Source organism: Lontra canadensis, unplaced genomic scaffold (genome assembly GCF_010015895.1).
Source record: "Lontra canadensis isolate GAN:19392208 unplaced genomic scaffold, GSC_riverotter_1.0 scaffold24, whole genome shotgun sequence".
In the NCBI taxonomy this organism is placed as follows: Eukaryota; Metazoa; Chordata; class Mammalia; order Carnivora; family Mustelidae; genus Lontra; species Lontra canadensis.
In genome coordinates, this window is record NW_022631018.1 from 13,532,284 (window position 1) to 13,551,706 (window position 19,423).

Here is a 19,423-nt window from a genome sequence, read left to right on the forward strand (position 1 = left end):
AAAATGTGCAACCTCATAGCCTCTCCGGGGCAGCGAGAGTTATGTTTATACCTGTACGCTGTGATTTCAAGAATCCTTGGAAAATCCCATTACCCCCAAGCCAGCCCCGCCTATATCCGAAATGGAACAATAAGAGAGTGACTTCTTCGGAGGAAAGCTCTGATTTCTATGAAAAGGTAAGTTCCTCTGGAACAAGTAAGGGTCATTTTACAAGGACAATTTTTCATCCTTTTCTGGAAACAAAGAGAAAAACGTCCATGAAGGCAACCAGGGACTAAAGGAGGGAAGTAGGGGGCAGCCCCTCAGGGGGAGGGACGCACAGTTGGGAGGCTGGAGAAATTCATGAGCATACATGTACATTTCCACACACAAAGACAGTGACTCACTCTCCTGGGGATGGAGACTGTGCCGAGCAGCATCTGTGGGTAACACTTGCATTAATTATATTCTAAAATATTTAGGATTTCAGCCATAATATTCCTTCCTCAAAGTCCCCAGAGATGCAAAAGATTTAAATATTTTGTCTAGGAGATTATCAGGGCTCTAGACAAGATCAACCAGACTCAAGAGACCAGAAGGGAAATAAAAACATGGGTTCACAAAATTCTGTTCCTTGCTGAATGCCATGTGCTACTCTAACCATCTCCCAACCCTCACTGAGCATCTGTGAAAATGAGATGCAGGAGAGAAATGAGATTTGGGACTAGCGCCGCCCCTATCGTGGAAATTAAAAATAAGCAAGCCAGCAAAGGAACAGCCTGGTGGGATTAACAGGGTCCTATATTCCTTGTGGGGGTTAAAACCAGCCTGCACACCTCTTTGCATCCCGTAGTACACATCAAGTGTGGGTGTATGCTAAGCTGCTATTGATTTATTAACGGTATTTATTAGACTGTATGAGGGTAGAGACTGGGTTGGTTGGGTTGACTATCAAAAATACCCTACACAAATGGTTGACCTATATCTGCCCTTCAGTAAATATTTACAGACTGCATAGCTGGTGGATAGATGGATGGATGGATGGACGGACGGAAGGATGGATGGATGGACTGACAGACTGATAGATGGATGGATGGATAAATGAGACATGCATGGGCCAGATCATTTTTAAATCTGGTAACAAAGGAGCAGCCTGAATTCTCCCCCTTCAGCTACCCTCTACCACCTAACTTATCTCTCTGAGCCCCACCAGGCCAAGTAAGGAAGCCAGAAAGAGGAAGGGAGGGAGGGCACCACATATGCACATGCGTGTGGGGGCTGGAGCGGCAATGGTCCATCACAGACACCAACACTTCGGCCTCCTTGGGCATGGGGACCTTGCACCCTGCCAGGCCCAAGTATAAAAACATTCAGATTTGCTTCCGACAGGAACTGGAAGTAGTAAGAGTTGAAGGGTAAAGGGTTTTCAAGGTACTGCCTCAGGAGTAAGGGGACCTGGGTCTCGCCTTCGCTCTGGCTGGCATGGCGACCTGGAAAAGGTGATCATTTCCGGGCCCTGGCTGCCTCATCTCTAAGGTGGACGAGGTGATCCAGATGTCCTTGGCCCCACATGCTCTGTCCCTGCCCCAGACTCCAGCCCCGGCTCACGCGTCCTCCCTTCCCGCTCCCCACCGCCACACGGACCACCTTCCCACCACTGCAGTCGCCATGCATCCCTGACGTCCCAGTCTACATTAGGACCCCTCAGCTTCCCCTCCCACCGCATCCTTCACCTTTGTGCCCCCCAAATGAAAATAACACTCACTGAATATTTACCAAATATCAGGGTCCTCTCTACTCAATTGACACACGCTACGTGTTTTTATTCCTACGGTAACTTTGAGGTAGGTATTTTTCTCATTCCCATTTTACAGACAAGGAAATTGAGGTCCAGAGACACAGGTAGCTTGTCTGTGAGCACACTGCTTAGTAAGTGTCAGGTGTGGGACGTGGACTCAGCTGTCTGTCTTCGGAGACCGCACTGACTCTCCGATCCTGATTCAAACCTCCCATAAGGCTGGCACTGGGTCTCACTTGCCACTATCCATGGTGCCTGGCACCTGCCTGAGTGCGGCAGCATGGGGCAAGCCACTCCATGAAGATCTGCTGGGAGAAGGGAGGAAACGGGGAGGGACAAGGGAAAATCACAAGGCAGGATCGCATACCTTCACTTTTCTCCCAAGTAGCTGGATGGAGGGAGCTGGAAACCACTGGGAAACGCTCAAATGGAGAACTGAAACACTTGTGACACTCAGGTCTGTATAGACATGCAAATAATCCTGAAGAATCAGATTGTTCTCTGTACTGCAAACACCAGGTACTTTACTTTTGGGGCATTAAAACAGCAAAATCTCTCAATATATCACATTGAATTTATAAAGGATCCATCCCCGGGGGCGCTTAAACTCGAGGTCTATTTCTGTAAAGTGTGTGTTGTTTACAGTGAGCATATATTAAGCTTGTAAATTTTTTTTTAAAGATGGTGTTTATTTATTTGAGAGAATGACAGAGCAGGGGCAGAGGCAGAAGGAGAAACAGACTCCCCGCTGAGCAAGGAGCCCGATATGGGGCTCGATCCGGGGAGGACGACCTGAGCAGAAGCCAGATGTTTCATTGACTGAGTCACCCAGGTGCCCCTTAGGTTTATAAATTTTTAAAGCCAAGTACTGAAAATAAATCCTCAAAAACATGTATGTCCTCTCCCTTGCTTGTCCCTGCTTCTCCATTCTTCCCAGCGAGCCGCTACACGGCCACCATCCCTGGCCATAAGCAACTTGTGCCTGTACGTCTTATGGAACAAGGTTGTTATAATTACATTGAGCTAAAATAAAAGATTGGCCTTCACTCTTCAAAGCGTTCTCCTCTGGAAAAGTAATGTCCTGGGGATGAGGGTGGGCCCCGCCCAGGTCTTCCTGGCTGACGGATACTATTCAAGCCTACGTGTTGGAAGGATAATAAATAGGTTTAAGCTATGCCACACACCAGTTCATTAAAAATAATAAATGTGCTCCTAGAAGGCCCGCAGTTTATAAGAAGATTAAAGGCGGAGAAGCGAGAGGGCCAGGCAGAGTTTCCTCCTTACATCTCAGGCCTGCGGTATCTCCAGTACTTAAGCTTGTTACCCGTTCAGTGGACACTTATTCCGGGCCCATATGGACAAGGAATTAGTCAAGTGCTGCAGAGGCTTCGAATATGAATAAGATATAATCCCTGCCCTTTAAGAGTCTCAAAGCACTTGCCAGAACCTTTCAAACAGTACAGAATCAACTAGAAGCAGGGGGGTTCTTACCTCAAAAAGTTATTTAGCCACCGAACACCAAAGGAGTTCTATTTTGTTCCTCTCAAAGAGTTTACCATCCAGGAGGGGAAAAGAAGATAGAATATAAATAACCACAGCACATGGCAGGCTCTGATAAAAGAGGTAATAGGATTGTGGCCAAAAAAGGCGGGCTCAGAGCCATTTGGAGGGGCCGACGATCACTTCCTTGAAGGGTGGCATCTGGAAAAACTCAGATGGACGTGGAGGGTTTTGATGGGTAGAATGGGCCGAGAAGAGTACTCAAAGTGAAGGAAGAGGCAGTAAAAAGAAATTCAAAGAAGAGCCTGAGGTCCGTTAAACTACAGACGGTCTGTTTGGCTGGAACCATGGTTCACGAAGACTCACTGGGAACCTGTTAGAAATGCAGACATACTCCGGGGGTGGGGCCCAGAAATCTATGTTTTAACAAGTCTTCCAAGTGACTCTGGAGCACTGGCCTGGAGCACAGGACACATACAGGGCACCAGCCTCGGAAAGGTGGATAGGAGACCTGGGGGCCTAAGGAATTGGCTTCAAGTTCACCACTCGGCACAGAACTGGTGAAGTCTTTTGAGCAGATCCATGACGTGACAAGAGCCATCCTTTAAAATGTACCTGAACAACACAGGAAACGTTGTGTTCAGAGCCATTAGGAATGGAAAAGAAAATTCGGGAGACTAGACCGGAGGCCGGGGTGTGGGCTGAGACAGGCACTGACATCCTGATCCAGAGCGGGGAATTGACAGGATTCGGATCTGGCCACAAAGTAGCTGCTGGGAGGAGACAAAAGACCACTATATTTTAAACCTCCCCTACCAGAAGAATGGTTGCCTTGCCATAGGGACACCATCTAACCATATCTCTACCCATGACACAAAAGGTCCTAACGCCTGAGAGAAGAACACCAGAAGGGTCCTCATTCCACAGTAGGGCAGACTGAAGACGTTAGAGATGCCTTCAGTCCCAGGTAAGGGCTCCAGTGCTCTGCTGCCTCCGAAGGAGCAAAACAAGCCAACGACTCTCCTCCAGGTGTCCCTCAGGCCTGCCTCCCTCCCTCCGCATTCAAGAGGGGCCCACGGGGCCAAGACCCCCCGCCTGAGAAGATCAAAAGCAAGGACTTCATACAAGTGGAAATGCTGACACTCGACCCCAGCGCAATCACAGGTTCATATTTGCAACCCACTTCCCCCAAGGACGTCAAGCAACACGCAGCTTAGAGGGTGCAGCCCACCCAGCAGCCTTCACACCAGCAGGTGCGGACGAGGCGCTCACCAGCCCTACACACCCACTATTTAAATGATGGAGAAACGGAGGCAGGACAAAACAACAACGCTATCCCCACCTCAGAGAGAGGAACGCTCCCCGAACCGGGTGTCAAATAAGCAGCAGGAAAACGTGGGCATCACCAAGGAGACTGCCCACGTTAGTAAAAGTAACACTTGATCCTTGATTTCCTGCCCGGCTGCAGGTGGAGAAATGAAACCCAAGGTGGAAGTTGCGCAAATGCAGCAAGACAGGAAGGCACAAGCGACTTTTTAAAGATTTGTTCATTTCGAGGGGGAGGGTCAGAGAATCTCAAGGAGACTCCACGGGGCTCGATCTCACAACCCTGAGATCACGACCTGAGCCTCAACCAAGAGTCGGATGCCTAACCCACTGAGGTGCCACCCAGGCGCCCCACAAAGGTGGCTTTTTAAAGGCAGTCTGCATAGGAATCTCCCCAGGTCACACTGGTTCCCGCGCAAAATCCCAGCAGAACCCATGGAGCCAGCAATTCCACATAGCTGCCTGTAAAGATTTCCCCCTTTAAAAATTTCCCCATATGCTAAAGGCCTTGGAACCCTCCATACAGAGTCTTAATTATATATAACCACAGTCAAACAGCTGTTACATCTACAACCCTCTCCCAACACACACACACTCCATGGAGTGAGACGATTACTGGTCTTTCTACAATGGACAGATTTTGGCTCTTCAAGAAAACACCAACCCGTGATGACAAACATCTTTATTTTTCAGGCTCTACAGGCACCCAGGCCAAAGTTCTCCATCTGAGTAGGACGGAGTGGCTAAAATGTCAGTTTCAAAGGCGAAACACGAAATGTCTTGATATTCCCGTCTTCTGAGTTCGCAGCGTTACTGTCTTACCAGAGTCGAGGCAGCTCAGCTCAGAAGTGGCCTCCCTTTCCAGAACTCTCTCCCGCATCCGACAATCTATGCAAAACGAAGTCCAAGTCAACTCCAAAACAAGGTGTGGATTTTAAGAACACGCTTTGCCACTACAAGGGATCGGACCTTCTGCACAGCTCAAGGAGGCTGGAAGAGGAGAAGCAAACTTCCTGTGGAAGGAGCAACCACACTTCTCTTCCTATGAAAATGAAGTTACCCAGCATCCTACACGGAACGCTTTAACAACTGCGTTAGTGTTATTGAGGAATTCTCCTCAAAAGTCCATGGACAGCTCCCACCTGCCCATTTAAAAGCCAGGAGCAGTCTCCAGCATGCAGATGTTAACTCTGGCTCCGCAAAGCTCCGTTCCTCGACTGGTCCATGGACACAGCCAGGGCTCGGCTCCAAACCTCCCCCGCCCCTGATCTGCCAGATGTTTCATCAGGTGCCAGCCTCGGCCTGTCTGTGCCCGAGCGGATTCCCACATAAAGTACATGCAAATTGTCGGTGAACTTGGCACAGTGGAGAGACTCTGGGGTCCGATCACCCGGGTTTGAATAAGGGCCTCTTCACGTACTTGACCTGCTCATGTCTCCGTGTTCTTACCTGCACAACTAGAATCAGAACGCTAGCTACCCAACAGGACGGCTTGTGAACAGTGAGTGACACAGCACATGGGCAGGGCCTAGAACGGGAGCTAGATACAAATGAGCTCCATTTATTACATCCCTAAAATGAGAGGGGGGGAAAGGTTTTCTTTAAAAAAAAAAAAAAAGTTATTTCAAAACTAAAGCATAAGCTTTCTTTTTGAGATTTATTTATTTCAAAGGGAGAGAACAAGTGGGGTTGGGGGGGGGGGGGGCAGAGGGAGCACCTGTAGCAGACTCTGAGCCCAGCGCGGAACCCACTCGGGGCTCGCTTTCACGACCCTGAGATCACGACCTGAGCTGAAACCAAGAGTCAGACGCTCAACCAACTGGGCCTCTCAGGCGCCCCTAAGCTTTCTTTAAGAAAAAAAAAAAAAAAATTTTTTTTTTTTGAGAGGGAGAAAAAGAGAGAGAGAGAGGGAGCGCATGAGTGGGGGGGGGGGGGGGAGGGCAGAGGGTGAGGGAGAAGCAGACGCTCTGCTGGGCAGAGAGCCCAACATGGGACTCGATCTCAGGACTCCAAGATCATGACCTGAACTGCAGGCAGACACTTGACCGACTGAGCCACCCAGCTGTCCCCCGCCACCAAATTGCTTCTTCCAAAGCCAGCTGAAACAGACGACAAGGTATCTGACTGTGAGTTCCTGTGGGCTGTGCAGGCACCAAAATAAACACAGTTCTTTCATCTCTTCTGCAAGATTATATTATTTTAAAAAGCCAACTGTATAGATGATCCCGTAGCAGGATATAGTTTGGAAGCCATGTAACTTCTCAGAAGAGGGTCATCTGATAGACAAATCCTAAAAATGGGTACACGAGAATCAAGTTTTTGCAAAATGAACCAAAATTCCAAAAAAATTTTTTTTAAGATTTTATTTATTTGACACAGAGAGAAAGAGAGCACAGGTAGGCTGGGCGGCAGGCAGAGGGAGAGGGAGAAACAGGCTCTCCGCCAAACAGGGAGCCTGATGCGGGCGGGGCTTGAACACAGGACCCTGGGATCAAGACCTGAGCAGAAGGCAGAGGCTTAACCAACTGAGCCATCCAGATGTCCCCCAAAATTTTAAATATTTTTAAAGTAAAACGTGCCCGTTACGACAAATCAGAAAACGGCCCACCGCGTGAGATTAGCAGCCACTCATGTTGCTCTATTAAGATTTTAGCCAAAAGTCAGTCAATCGTTGTTGTTTTTTCTGCAAAGTTTCTGATTGTCTAACGCCTCCCACGCTGTGGGACATCCTTGTTTTCTGCACAATTAGCTTCAATTACAGCAGGAGCTTTCGCCCTGTGCCCTGGAAACTTTTCATAAACTTCACTTAAATGAACACAACGTGTTTGATCAGACGGGTCATAATTCAGTTAACCGTTTCTATAACACTGAGCATGTCGCTTCTTTCAAGTTCCTTATAATCATCAAAAATACCTTCACACACGTGATCTCCATAGTTACGATTATTCCCTTCAGGGAGATTCTCAGAAGTGAAGCTACTAGGTCAAAGGCAAAGAGTCACTTGACATCTCAACAGCCCGCTCTCCGAAACAGGCGTCATCAACGTGCCCAGGGCCGCCTCAGAGAATATCACATTTTTAAAAAGTCTTTTCGAAGGGCACCTGGGTGGCTCAGTGGGTTAAAGCCTCGGCCTTCGGCTCAGGTCATGATCTCAGGGTCCTGGGATCGAGCCCCGTATCGGGCTCTCTGCTCAGTGGGAAGCCTGCTTCCCCCTCTCTCTCTGCCTGCCTCTCTGCCTACTTGTGATCTCTGTCAAACAGATAAATAAGATCTTTTAAAAAAGAAGAAAAAAGTCTTTGCGAAGCTGAATCAGCACTGGCATCTCAGCGTTGTTGGGATTGGCATGTGTTTGATTAGAAATGAGATTCAACCATTTTCCTTGGGTTGTTTTTGCCTTTTTTTTTTTTTTAACCATTTCTGCTTTCCCTTTTGCAAAGTCTGTACGTAAATTTTGTCCACGTGTCTCCTGAGGTCTTACCGTTTACAAGAACAACATGTACAAAGATACTAAATATGAAGTATGATAACACCGTGTTCTAATTTTTCACATCCTCTACGCACTGGTTTTATTTACCCAATGTGTATCATCACACCCGTCCCTGTATTCTCTTGTGATACCTTCCACTCTCTTTTGGTCTTTCTTTTATTTTATTGAGACCTATTGGACATAGAACACAGTGGAACCTTCCCTTCCTTCCTGCTTAGAATCTTCTCCATCCATTGACTAATCACCTATGTTTTTCTATATTTTAGGTTTTTTCTTACGTCTAATTCTCTTACCTATTTAAAATTTATTTTAGTAGGTAGCACTTTAATTACATCTTGAGGACAACAATAACGCTCACAATTTAATGGAATCCGGAAATAATTATTACGGTGATTAAGTTCACTGTTAATTTCATCAAGCTAATTAACAGTGTTTGCAGAAGGACAAATATTGTATGATTCCTCTTAGATGAGGAACCTACGAGAGGCAAATTCACAGAGACAGAAAATTCTGACTTGGGACCTGCCTAATTATAATTAGAAGACACGCCCAACCCATCAAAAAAGGTGCCCAATAAATCAGGAAAGGCAATGGCCATAAGCAACCAGACAGGCTTTCCTGGTACACAGCAGCTAGGTATCTGCCCTACTTCCAGGGATTATTTTATCCATATAATCAATCGTCAAATACCCTCACCCTTGGAGGTTTCCAAGGCATGAAAACAAATACCAACTAATTCTCTTGGTCAGGCATGACACCATCGGTTCAACCGAGCTGATTACAAATTTCTCTGAACAGGAAGATCTGGTCCTATCTTCCAGAGAACATGTCTTAGCCGAACCAACTCATCCCTGATCAGTCCTTTCTTCAATGGATTCATTTAAAGGTTTTCTACACGTGGATGACATCACCTTTAGGTGTCGATTTTACTGGTGTCCATGTTAGAAGGTAACTTCTTTCCAACTGTCTTCCCAAATCCCGGTGGTCCCTTATCACAGGAAAAGTTAGGATTGCAGGTAGACAAATGTTGATATTTACACATATTTTGTAATCGTCTGTTAAAGGGAGACTGAGACACGAGACAGACTCGTGACACTAAGGGAAAATGGCCACTTTCTTTGAATCAAAGGACGTTTTACAAAGGTGCTGAAGTTTTAAGGACATCGGTGAGAAGTGTAAGATTATCATTTCAGGAATCTTACGGGGGAGAAGGGCAAGGGGGAAGGAAAACGGATGCTGGCCCAGGAATTTGGAATTTGGAAGCTGCTCTTGGGGGAAATGAGACTGTTTCCAATGTGGGCTGCCGGTCCAGACCTCATGCCACGTAATTCCGGACAAAAGACCCAAGAGACAATCAACCCTCAAAGGCTTGGTTCTGGTAACAGCCAGCACAGACAGAGGAAGGGTCTGGACAAGTGGGTCCTGGTGATGTGGGCAGCAGGCCTAGAGCCCTTCTGTGGGCTGTTCTCTGAGCAGTTTTCACATTTCGTTAACATTCTCGAAACTCCAGAGATCATCCTCTTCCTGACCACAAAGAGAAGACACAAAATTCTAACTTCTGGAGCGTCACACGGGCGGGATGAGGTTTACCTTGAATCTCGGGTCTCCTTCAGAAAGAAAACTCCAGCGGACATCTAGAGCCCAAACCCTTACACAGTCTAAGGCCCACAAAGTACTCAGTGCACCCACAAACCCACATTTCAAGACAGTCCAGTTGTCAGTATAAAACCCGATGTAAACACTGCCTCTTTGTGGCATAACAATAGCAGAGTGGGATAAACTTGAAATTACACTTTGCAGTGTATTATTGAACCTGTCAACAGGGTGTGCTTGGCCTAGGAAACATCATTGCATTTTTTTTTTAAAGCAAATGACATTAAAAAGGACCACCATAGTTAACTTTCCAGAACTGGAAAACAGAAGAAGAGAATTTTAGAATCTATATTTTCCAGGATTTCAAGGAAAAAAAAATCACTGATTCAAGAGAACAGTTCACCATTTCTTCCCTGTGGAATATGTAAGATTGACCATAATAGCCCTTTTTCAAGTGTACAGTTCAGCAGTAAGTCACATTGCTGTGCTCACTCCCAACCATCTCCAGAATTTCCTCTTCTTCCCAGACTGAAACCCTGTACCATTAGACACAAGCTCGCCGGTTCCTTCTGCCCAGACCCTGGTAACTGCGATTCTGCAACCTGTCTCTGCATCAGATGAGTCCGGACTCATCATGTAAGCAGAATCATAAAATATCTTCCCTTTTGTGACTGGCTTATTTCATTTTACAAAATGTTCTTGAGGCTCATCCATCACTATAGCATTTCAGAATGGCATTTATTTTTGAAGGCTGAATCTTATATGTGTGTTAAAACGTCCTATATATATAGTTTATACATATATACTATACAGTTTATATATATATAATATAAATAAAATAAATAAGTACATATAATATAAATATATATTAATATATGATATATAACATATAATATAAATAATACATATAAAAATATAAAATATATATAAAATAAAATAAGATAAAAAGTGGAAGCAATGCCATCATCCACTGATGGATGAATGGATAAACAAACTATATATATTTATATATATAACTATATATATATGTATAGTACAAATAGATCTTTGAGTCCCTGTTTCCAATTCTTTTCAGTGTATGCCTGGAAGAGGAGTTGCTAGGTTGTATGGGAATTCTACATTTAATTTCTGAGGGACCACCACACCATTTTTCTTTATCAGTTGCACCATTTGGCATTCCTACCAGCAATGCATGAATCACCATTTTAAAGTTTAAACATTTGTGGAAGTGGAATTTGCTTGGGAGCTAGTTTCTCTAAACGCATCTTGTCAGTAGTTTGCAAAGCATAAAGGGAAATTTAAAATGTCTTCCCTAAATTGAGCTATTAAATCCAACCCAAACACGACAGTATGAAAATATAATCCTGGGGCAAATGGAGGCTGTCAGAGAAAGAGAGAGGTGGGCTTTGCTCGTTCTTACAACGGCCTCACTTCTTCCCCCACCCCCACCCCCCACCTCGTGCAGCTCACGAAGCCATGCCTGTCCTACAGGGTCTTAAATCTGCCCTTGTTTCCCATCTCAATCTTCAAGCAGATTCTCACACATTCAAACTTGAACTTCTCCAAGATCAGAAAGGTAATCCTCAACCACAGTTTTCGTCAGCTCAGTCTTGAGCCCGAGAACAAGAATTAATCCCACATCCTTTGCTGGTCCTTCAAGGCCCTTAACCAACTGCCCCTGTGAAGTGATTAGTAAATGCTCCAATAACTGTTTACCATTATCTCGTCAGCCATGAAAACTGAGTTACCATCCCATCACCCTCCATCATGACTGCACATTCCCACTCACAAAACTCAAACACTGAGAGCCTTCCAACACACATTCCCCTAAGCACAAGTGGATGGACAGATTATTTGGTCCAAATAGGAACCCGAATGATCCCTTTTACTGTCTCTTGAGCTGGTCAAAAGCAAGTGACCAGAGAAACACTCTACTTCATTAGCCAAACCACCAGTTATCCAGAAACCTGGGTGTCTCAATCAGCTGAGCGACCAACTCTTGATTTCGGCTCAGGTCATATCTCAGGATCGTGAGATCAAGCACCACGTCAGACTCCACACTACACATGGAGTCTGCTTAAGATTCTCTCTCTCCCTCTGCCCCTCCCCGCTCGCTCTCTCTTAAAAAAGCAAAAAACAAAAACATCCCACCAGTTATCCAAAGTTCTTAATATCTTTTATTTTGGACATTTAAATTGTTAGGAAACTACTGGACCTTTTGTCGCATATTATCATACCTTCCCTGGTGGTGATGATGACAATGACGTCACTTTAATTTCATAGACATTTCCATCTTTGCATTTGATTCTTACCTGCAAAGGTAAGCAGGACAGGTAGGACGATTCCCACTCTATGGAAGACTGGATCAGAGGTAAGTTCCTCCCCACCAGCTCTCAGAATAGAAAGCGGAATGAGAGCCCCTGCAAGTTCTGACTCCTGACCTTGGCACCTCCCACCGCCCTTCAGGGTTGCTCTCTACAGACAACAACCGTCAACACTAGCTACTGAAATTCCCTTTTCCTCATTGACACAGCAAGGTTGCTTTATCCCACAGCGTAACTTGTGAAGGCTGCCTGGTTTAGCTGCACCCAAATAAAGTGGGAAATGAAGACTCCAAGGAAGGTGCCGGTGGGTGACACGAAGCCTGAGGTCAGGAAGCAGGTCGGTCCTTTGCTGGGGAGGGTTTCACACAACTCTCGGGGGACGTGGCCAGCATCTCCACAACCCAGTTCTGCCAATGCCTCGTCCTGGGGGGATTTTGTTGGTGGTGGTATTATTTAGAAAACCAGCACCCATGGGAGTGGAAGGGCGGGACCCGTTTTGAGAAAACACAAACATTAAAAATATGAGTAAACTCGTGTTTTGGGGAATTCTTGACGTTGGCTGTTAAACTACCAGACGACGGCCCACCGGGGACAAAGACTACAAAGGGCCATCCCTCAGGCTTTGCAAGGAGGAAAGGCAGATGACCATGTTCACTGATAGGGAACAAAGCTGACTTTCTGAGTAATGACACAGCCCAGGAAAGGATGTTTAGATTCACTTAGTCCCAATACGACATGCGTGTCTGGATACTGTCCAGACTCTCCCCTCGCTAGACCACGCTTGAAGGCTGGAACCAAGTCTTATCAAGTATCTCCACCGTTTTAGCACACAGCAGGCTCTCAGAAATGTGCGTGGAAGCGAATCTGAATTGGATGATTAGCATAATCCCAGAGAAGCAATACAAAAAAAAAATTGGCTCCGAAAATTAACTGTGGGTTTGAGTGTCTCAGATTCCAATCTCGAATCATATGGTTTCCTGTTGTATGGGGATATAAATACCCAGAGAAATGTTTAAGTAAGTGCTCTGGAAAGTCTTTCTCAGTGCAAACAAGAGACGCATTCAGCAACACATCTCTGTCTACTGTGGCAGTGACAAGCCTATGTCAATCCTCTCGGGTTTAGGAGGAAGAAACCAAACAGCCATATTTGCTAAAAATCATCTACTATACATTATGCAGCCTCCGTCTGTACCCTGGGAGAAGGGAGGTACAGACATGCTTCCATATTTAACAAGAGAATTCTGAAAAGTTTGTTGCAATTACACCAAAGAACCTGCTTTTAAAAGATAAACCATGGACATACACCATTTTGTGATGAGAACGGGTACTCCGCATTTGATTTGTTACGCAAACTCAGAGTTTTAAATCACAACTCTCTTCTTATTTCATGCAGAAGACATGACCCCATTTGATTTTCAGTACTTCCCTCAAGATATTAAACTCAAGTGGTGGATGGAGGGACAGTAAACATGAAGCAGGGCTTTCCTGGAGAGTTAGGGACACAGCGCATACTTGTGCGTGCAGATACGGTCTGCATACGTGTGGACAAACACCAACATCAGCACCTAAGACCATCCCATGCTCTCCACAATCAGTCGGTTGGTCAGAGGGCTGAGCTCTGTCCGGCCATGTGCCCAACGTGTTTTGAGACCTGGCCAGGAGCTCAGGTGACAAAGTATTAAATTTCATCTCAACGGGCTACCACTAGGGCACCTGGGTGGCTCCATTGGCTAAGCGACTGCCTTCAGCTCAGGTCATGATTCTGGGGTCCTGGGATTGAGTCCTGCATTGGGCTGCCTGCTCAGCAGGAAGTCTGCTTTTCTCTTTCTCTCTGCCCCTCCCCCTGCTTGTACTCTCCCTCTCGCTCTCTGTCAAATAAAAAAAAAATCCTTAAGAAAAAGAAAAAGGCTACCACTCAACTTGCTTTTATGATTCATGCCTCAGGAGGGAACATCCCATGAGATCATTGCATCCTATGACTTCTAGCCTATGCCACCAGTCTTGATTTTTGGTAAAAAATAAGACTAGCACCTCCCTTCTCCCTTCACATCCCCAAAAGTTATATGTAGCTGATCCCTGGGGGACATGGGAGGCAAACCAAAGATGTGCTTCAGAAAGCCCTGGCAAATTTTGCAGGACAGTGAGGAGCAAGATGTAAAACAAAACAAAACCAAACAAAAACAAACAAACAAAAAGACCAAAACACTGAAAGCAAAACTGGAGAGAGAGCTTAATCAAATGACTACGTGATGGCACCCCAGCAAAAATCTTGATCACTGCCTGCCCTTCTGACAGCTTACCTGGCAGACCGTCCAAGAGTCATGACTTCATTGCACCACCTCCATGAGGTCCCTCTCTCTGATGGCTCGTTGGCTTTGTCACCTGTGATGCTTGTCAAGAGGTCAAGCTTTCCTCTGCTTAGTGCCAAGGTCCTGGGGTCCATCTCCTGCCTGTGGGTTGCCCATGTGACTGCTCTCCCTGCCATTCATCCAAAGACACATGAAGAGATTTTGGCAGGGACCCAACTCTCATGTCCATCTCTACAGTCTTGACCCTTACCCAACACAGGAGGGCCACTAGGTATGTTGTGTTAACAAATAAGGAGCATGAAAGAAAATCTGCATCAATCTTACTGAAACCTGAATGAGTTTGGGAATAATTTTTACTGCAGGAAAAGTGAAAGAACTTAATAAAAAATGGACTATAGACCCAAGTTGAAGTTAAAACTACAAAACTCTTAGAAGAACATACAAGAATGTATTTTCAGGACTTCAAGTCGGGCAGTGAATTCTCAGATAAGATACCAAAAGCACAGCAATGAAAGAAAAGCTGATAAGCTGGACTTCATCCAAAATAAAAGATCTGTGCTTCAAGGGACATCGTGAAGAAAATGAGAAGATAAGCCACAGACTGGGAGAAAACACCAGCCAATCACGTATCTGCTAAGGGACTTCTACCCAGAATATATAAAGGACTCTCACAACTCAGTGACAAGAACAACAAAAAGCCCAACTAAAAAAATGAACAAAAGATTTGATTAGACATTTCTCCAAAGAAAACCTAAGAAAGGTGAATAAGCACGTGAAAAGATGTTCGACCTTACTAGGCATTAGTGAAACGCAGATCAAAACCAGGCTGTGACACCAGTTCACATCCACTAGAATCAAAAGGGATCAACAGAGGAAGGACATCTGATCTGTTGCTGTGGGAGAGTAGATGGTGCGGCCACACTGCCAAACAGCTTGGAAGTTTCTCAAAACATTAAACACAGAGTTACCACACTCAACAGCAATTCCGCTCCCAAGTATCAGCCCAAGAGAACAGAATATATATGTCCTCATAGAGATAATGTTCACTACAGCATCTTTCCTTAACAGTGAAAACCTGGAAATAACCACATAGCCCTCTGCTGATGAACAGGTACACAGCGTGTATACCCACACAACAGAATGCCATTCTTCTCCATGCGATGATGTGGTGAGCCCTAACCACATCACGCTGAACACAACAGGTCAGTCACGATATACCACATAGTGCACAATTTCCATGCACAGGAAATGTTCAAGATAGGCAAATCCACAGAGAAATAAAGTGGAGCCATGGTTTCCTGGGGCTGAAGGGACAGGAGAATGGGGACTGACTGAAAATGGGCACCACATTTCTTTGGGGAGGAACAGAAATGTTCTAATATTCCACGGGGATGATGGCTGCAAAATTCTGGGAATATACTAAAACCCACTGGCCTACACATTCAAAACAAGTACATTGTGTGGCCTATAAATTGTATCTCAGTAAAGCTACTAAACAACAAAAAAGAACGATTCCACATTCCTGCATGTGCAAGAGTGTGGCCAACAGCAACCAACCTGGTCTCCAAACGTAACACCAGCCAGCCCTCAGTGGCAAGCATCGCCTCCATGTCTCACAAAGTTGACACTAGAAGGATCTTGCCGACTCTACACCCCATCTCATCTTTTCCCTAAAGTCATGATTTCCTAAGAAAACCAGTCCTCTAGAATTTTGATAGATTCCTGTCTCACATTGTGGTCTTCTATCTATTTCAAGTTTATCTTTGTGTATGGTGTAAGAGAATGGTCAAGTTTCATTCTTCTACACATAGACAATGTCAGCCACAGCAACTTCTTTCAAGATATGTCTCCAAAGGCAATGGAAACAAAAGCAAAAATGAACTTTTGGGGCTTCATCAAGATCAAAAGCTTCTGCACAGCAAAGGAAACAGTCAACATAAAAGAGGCAACCCACGGAATGGGAGAAGATATTTGCAAATGACAGTACAGACAAAGGGCTGATATCTAACATCTATAAAGAACTCCTCAAACTCAACACACACAAAACAGATAATCACATCAAAAAGGGGGAAGAAGACATGAACAGACACTTCTCCAAAGAAGACATACAGATGGCTAACAGACAAATGAAAAAATGTTCATCATCATTAGCCATCAGGGAGATTCAAATCAAAACCACATTGAGATACCACCTTACAACCGGTTAGAATGGCCAAAATTAACAAAACAGTAAACAACATGCGTTGGAGAGGATGTGGAGAAAGGGGAACCTTCTTACACTGTTGGTGGGAATGCAAGTTGGTGTAGCCATTCTGGAAAACAGTGTGGAGATTCCTTAAGAAATTAAAAATAGAACTTCCCTATGACCCTGCAATTGCACTACTGGGTATTTACCCCAAAGATACAGATGTAGTGAAAAGAAGGGCCAATGTTCTTAGCAGCAATGGGCAGAGTCGCCAAACTGTGGAAAGAACCAAGATGCCCTTCAACGGACGAACAGATAAAGATGTGGTCCATATATACTATGGAGCATTATGCCTCCATCAGAAAGGATGAATACCCAACTTTTGTATCAACATGGACGGGACTGGAGGAGATTATGCTGAGTGAAATAAGTCAAGCAGAGAGAGTCAATTATCATATGGTTTCACTTACTTGTGGAGCATAAGGAATAACATGGAGGACATTGGGTGAAGGAGAGAAGTGAGTTGGGGGAAATCAGAGGAGGAGATGAACCATGAGAGACTGGATTCTGAGAAACAAATGGAAGGTTTTGGAGGGAAGGGAGTGGGGTGGTGGGTATTGTGGAGGGCACGTATTGTATGGAGCACCGGGTGTGGTGCATAAACAATGATTTTGGAACACTGAAAATATAATAAAATTAAATTTAATTTAATTTTTAAAAAAAGAAAGAAAGAAAACCAGTCCTACAAGGAATCCAAAGAAGAAACCAAAACACAAAGTCCTTTAACTCTGCTGCTAGGTGTCTCCATGCCCCATAACCCACCCACCTCCACACACGCACATCCCACAGGTTCTCTCAGAACACAGCCCAGCCCCGTAGAGTCAGGTTCCTTTTCATCTGGGTTATAATATAATGAAAGAACTCATCATTTTCTTCTCCCTCTCTCTCTGTCCCTTTTTTTGCTTTATTAGTACATTTTTCTCTCCTGAACTCTCCTGAGCAAATGTGATACGATCTTGAAAATGTACACCACAAGGAGATCAAGAGGGGTTGGCAAGAGCCCGGGCAGTAAGCTGGCATTGGAGCTCATCGATAACCTACTTTCACGGGAAAAGAGTCAGGCCCCATCCATCCTGCAAGCCGAGGCCGTCAGTCAACCCAGCCCCTTCTCAGGGGGAGAACTAATTGCCACTCACAAAGCCGGGACATCTCATCCAGGGGATCCATTAGCGGAAACCACCGTAAAAGCAGCAGCAGAGGAGGGGAAATCAGGGAAGAGAGGTTAAACAGCACGGAAGTGACTTGAAGAGAGAGGAGGCACTGAGTTTGTGCATGAGGAAGACAAAGAGAAGAAAGTGCAGAGCCGCAGGTCCGATGGGAGCGCGCTGAGTAACGGAGAGGGGGCACGGGTCTTCAACTCCGACCGGCTGGGCTGGGGAGTGGGGGGAAGACGCCCACCCACCTTACCCCCAGCCGAGGACGAGAGCTCGCTCACGACTCCAGAGGGACGCAGATGCTGCTCTGAGCAGGAATGAGTGTGTTCCCATGGCTGGGGTTTGGTTCTTTGCATTCCCCCCTCTCTTACCACTGCCACGAACCCACAAAGCGTCCTCGGCCAGAAAGACTCACCCGGGCTCAGGACTGCACCCACAGGGTGTTGAAAGCGTCCTCTTGGAGGGAACTAAGGATCCACAAAGCAGGGCTGTCTTTCTTTCAAAAATGGGGGGGAATGGGCCAGGCCTTCGGGCCTCTGTGCAGAAGCTATGGCAAATGGCCTGCGGGGACCACAGCACAGCTCCCTGCAAACCACCTCCTCCCGAAAGTACCAGAGTGATACACGCTTCACACCAGGTTCTGCTCAAAAGTACATCCTACAAAAGTCACAGAATGAACCGTCTGAAATTCAGCGGCGCCTGGGTGGCTCAGTCGGTTGGGCGTCTGCCTTCGGCTCGGGTCATGATCCCAGGGTCCTGGGACTGAGTCAGCAGGGGGCCTGCTCCTCCCTCTCCTTCTGCCGCTCCCCCCACATCATGCGGTCTTTCTCTCAAATAAGTAAATAAATAAATAAAACCTTTTAAAAAGAGTAATAAAAGATCGTCTGAAATTCAGCGGCTCCATCACCTGTGGGCCCATCCCGTCAGCCGTAGGTCACCCACAACAGCTGAGGTCACTGTTAATAGCAGAAGCGACCCACCAAATGTCCCCAAAGCCTTGTATTGAGCGTAAAAGGCGTGAATGAGAGTCCCACCACCTCCCTCACCACCATCTTGGGGACAGTAGCTGGTCTGACTTATCACGCAACACCTGTCAGGGCCTTCGGCTCCTTTTAGGCCCTCAGCTGCCAGCCTCGCCACCAAGGGTGGGCACCTTCAGTCTAGGGAATGACCAGGGTGAGTGCGGACGACAGGAGGCCCAGAGTCTTCTGGCTCCTCCCAGGGGCAGGCCCAGCTACAGCAAACACACCGGGAAACCAAGGCTAGGAGAAAAGTCCAGACACCAGCAGGGATGCCGGGAGGAAAGGAAACGAAATCCCAGGCTAGACCTCAAGGACGCATCTTTCTCGAACGTCTCCGGTCCCCTTCTGTAGAAGGGGGACCTTCTGCTCCTTCCTGCTTCCTAATAAATTCTGGTATGTTCTTCATAGACCATAGATCTATTTCTTCCCAAACAAATGTTTTTGTTTGCTTTTTTTGTTTTGTTTTTTTTTTGTTTTTAAATAACCTCACCATCTCACAGGGAATAAAAATGGAGGTACAATTTCACCACTTTCAACAAAAGCAACATTTCTACGCTTGCTGCTCTACCCTTTGAACCCTAGCCAGGAAGAGAAAACAAACGGAAAGAGGCTTTTGAGGAAACGTGAATACAATAAAAGAGATCTCAGAACTCAGATTATGGCCTCTTTGTTCTTTTGGGATCATA

The 19,423-nt window shown here is 45.9% G+C and overlaps 1 protein-coding gene across 1 annotated transcript in view; it reads right to left on the reverse strand.

The window, feature by feature from the left end:
• KIF26B (kinesin family member 26B) overlaps positions 1-19,423 on the reverse strand; it is a 414,161-nt gene that overhangs the window by 373,691 nt on the left and 21,047 nt on the right. The window lies entirely within an intron of this gene.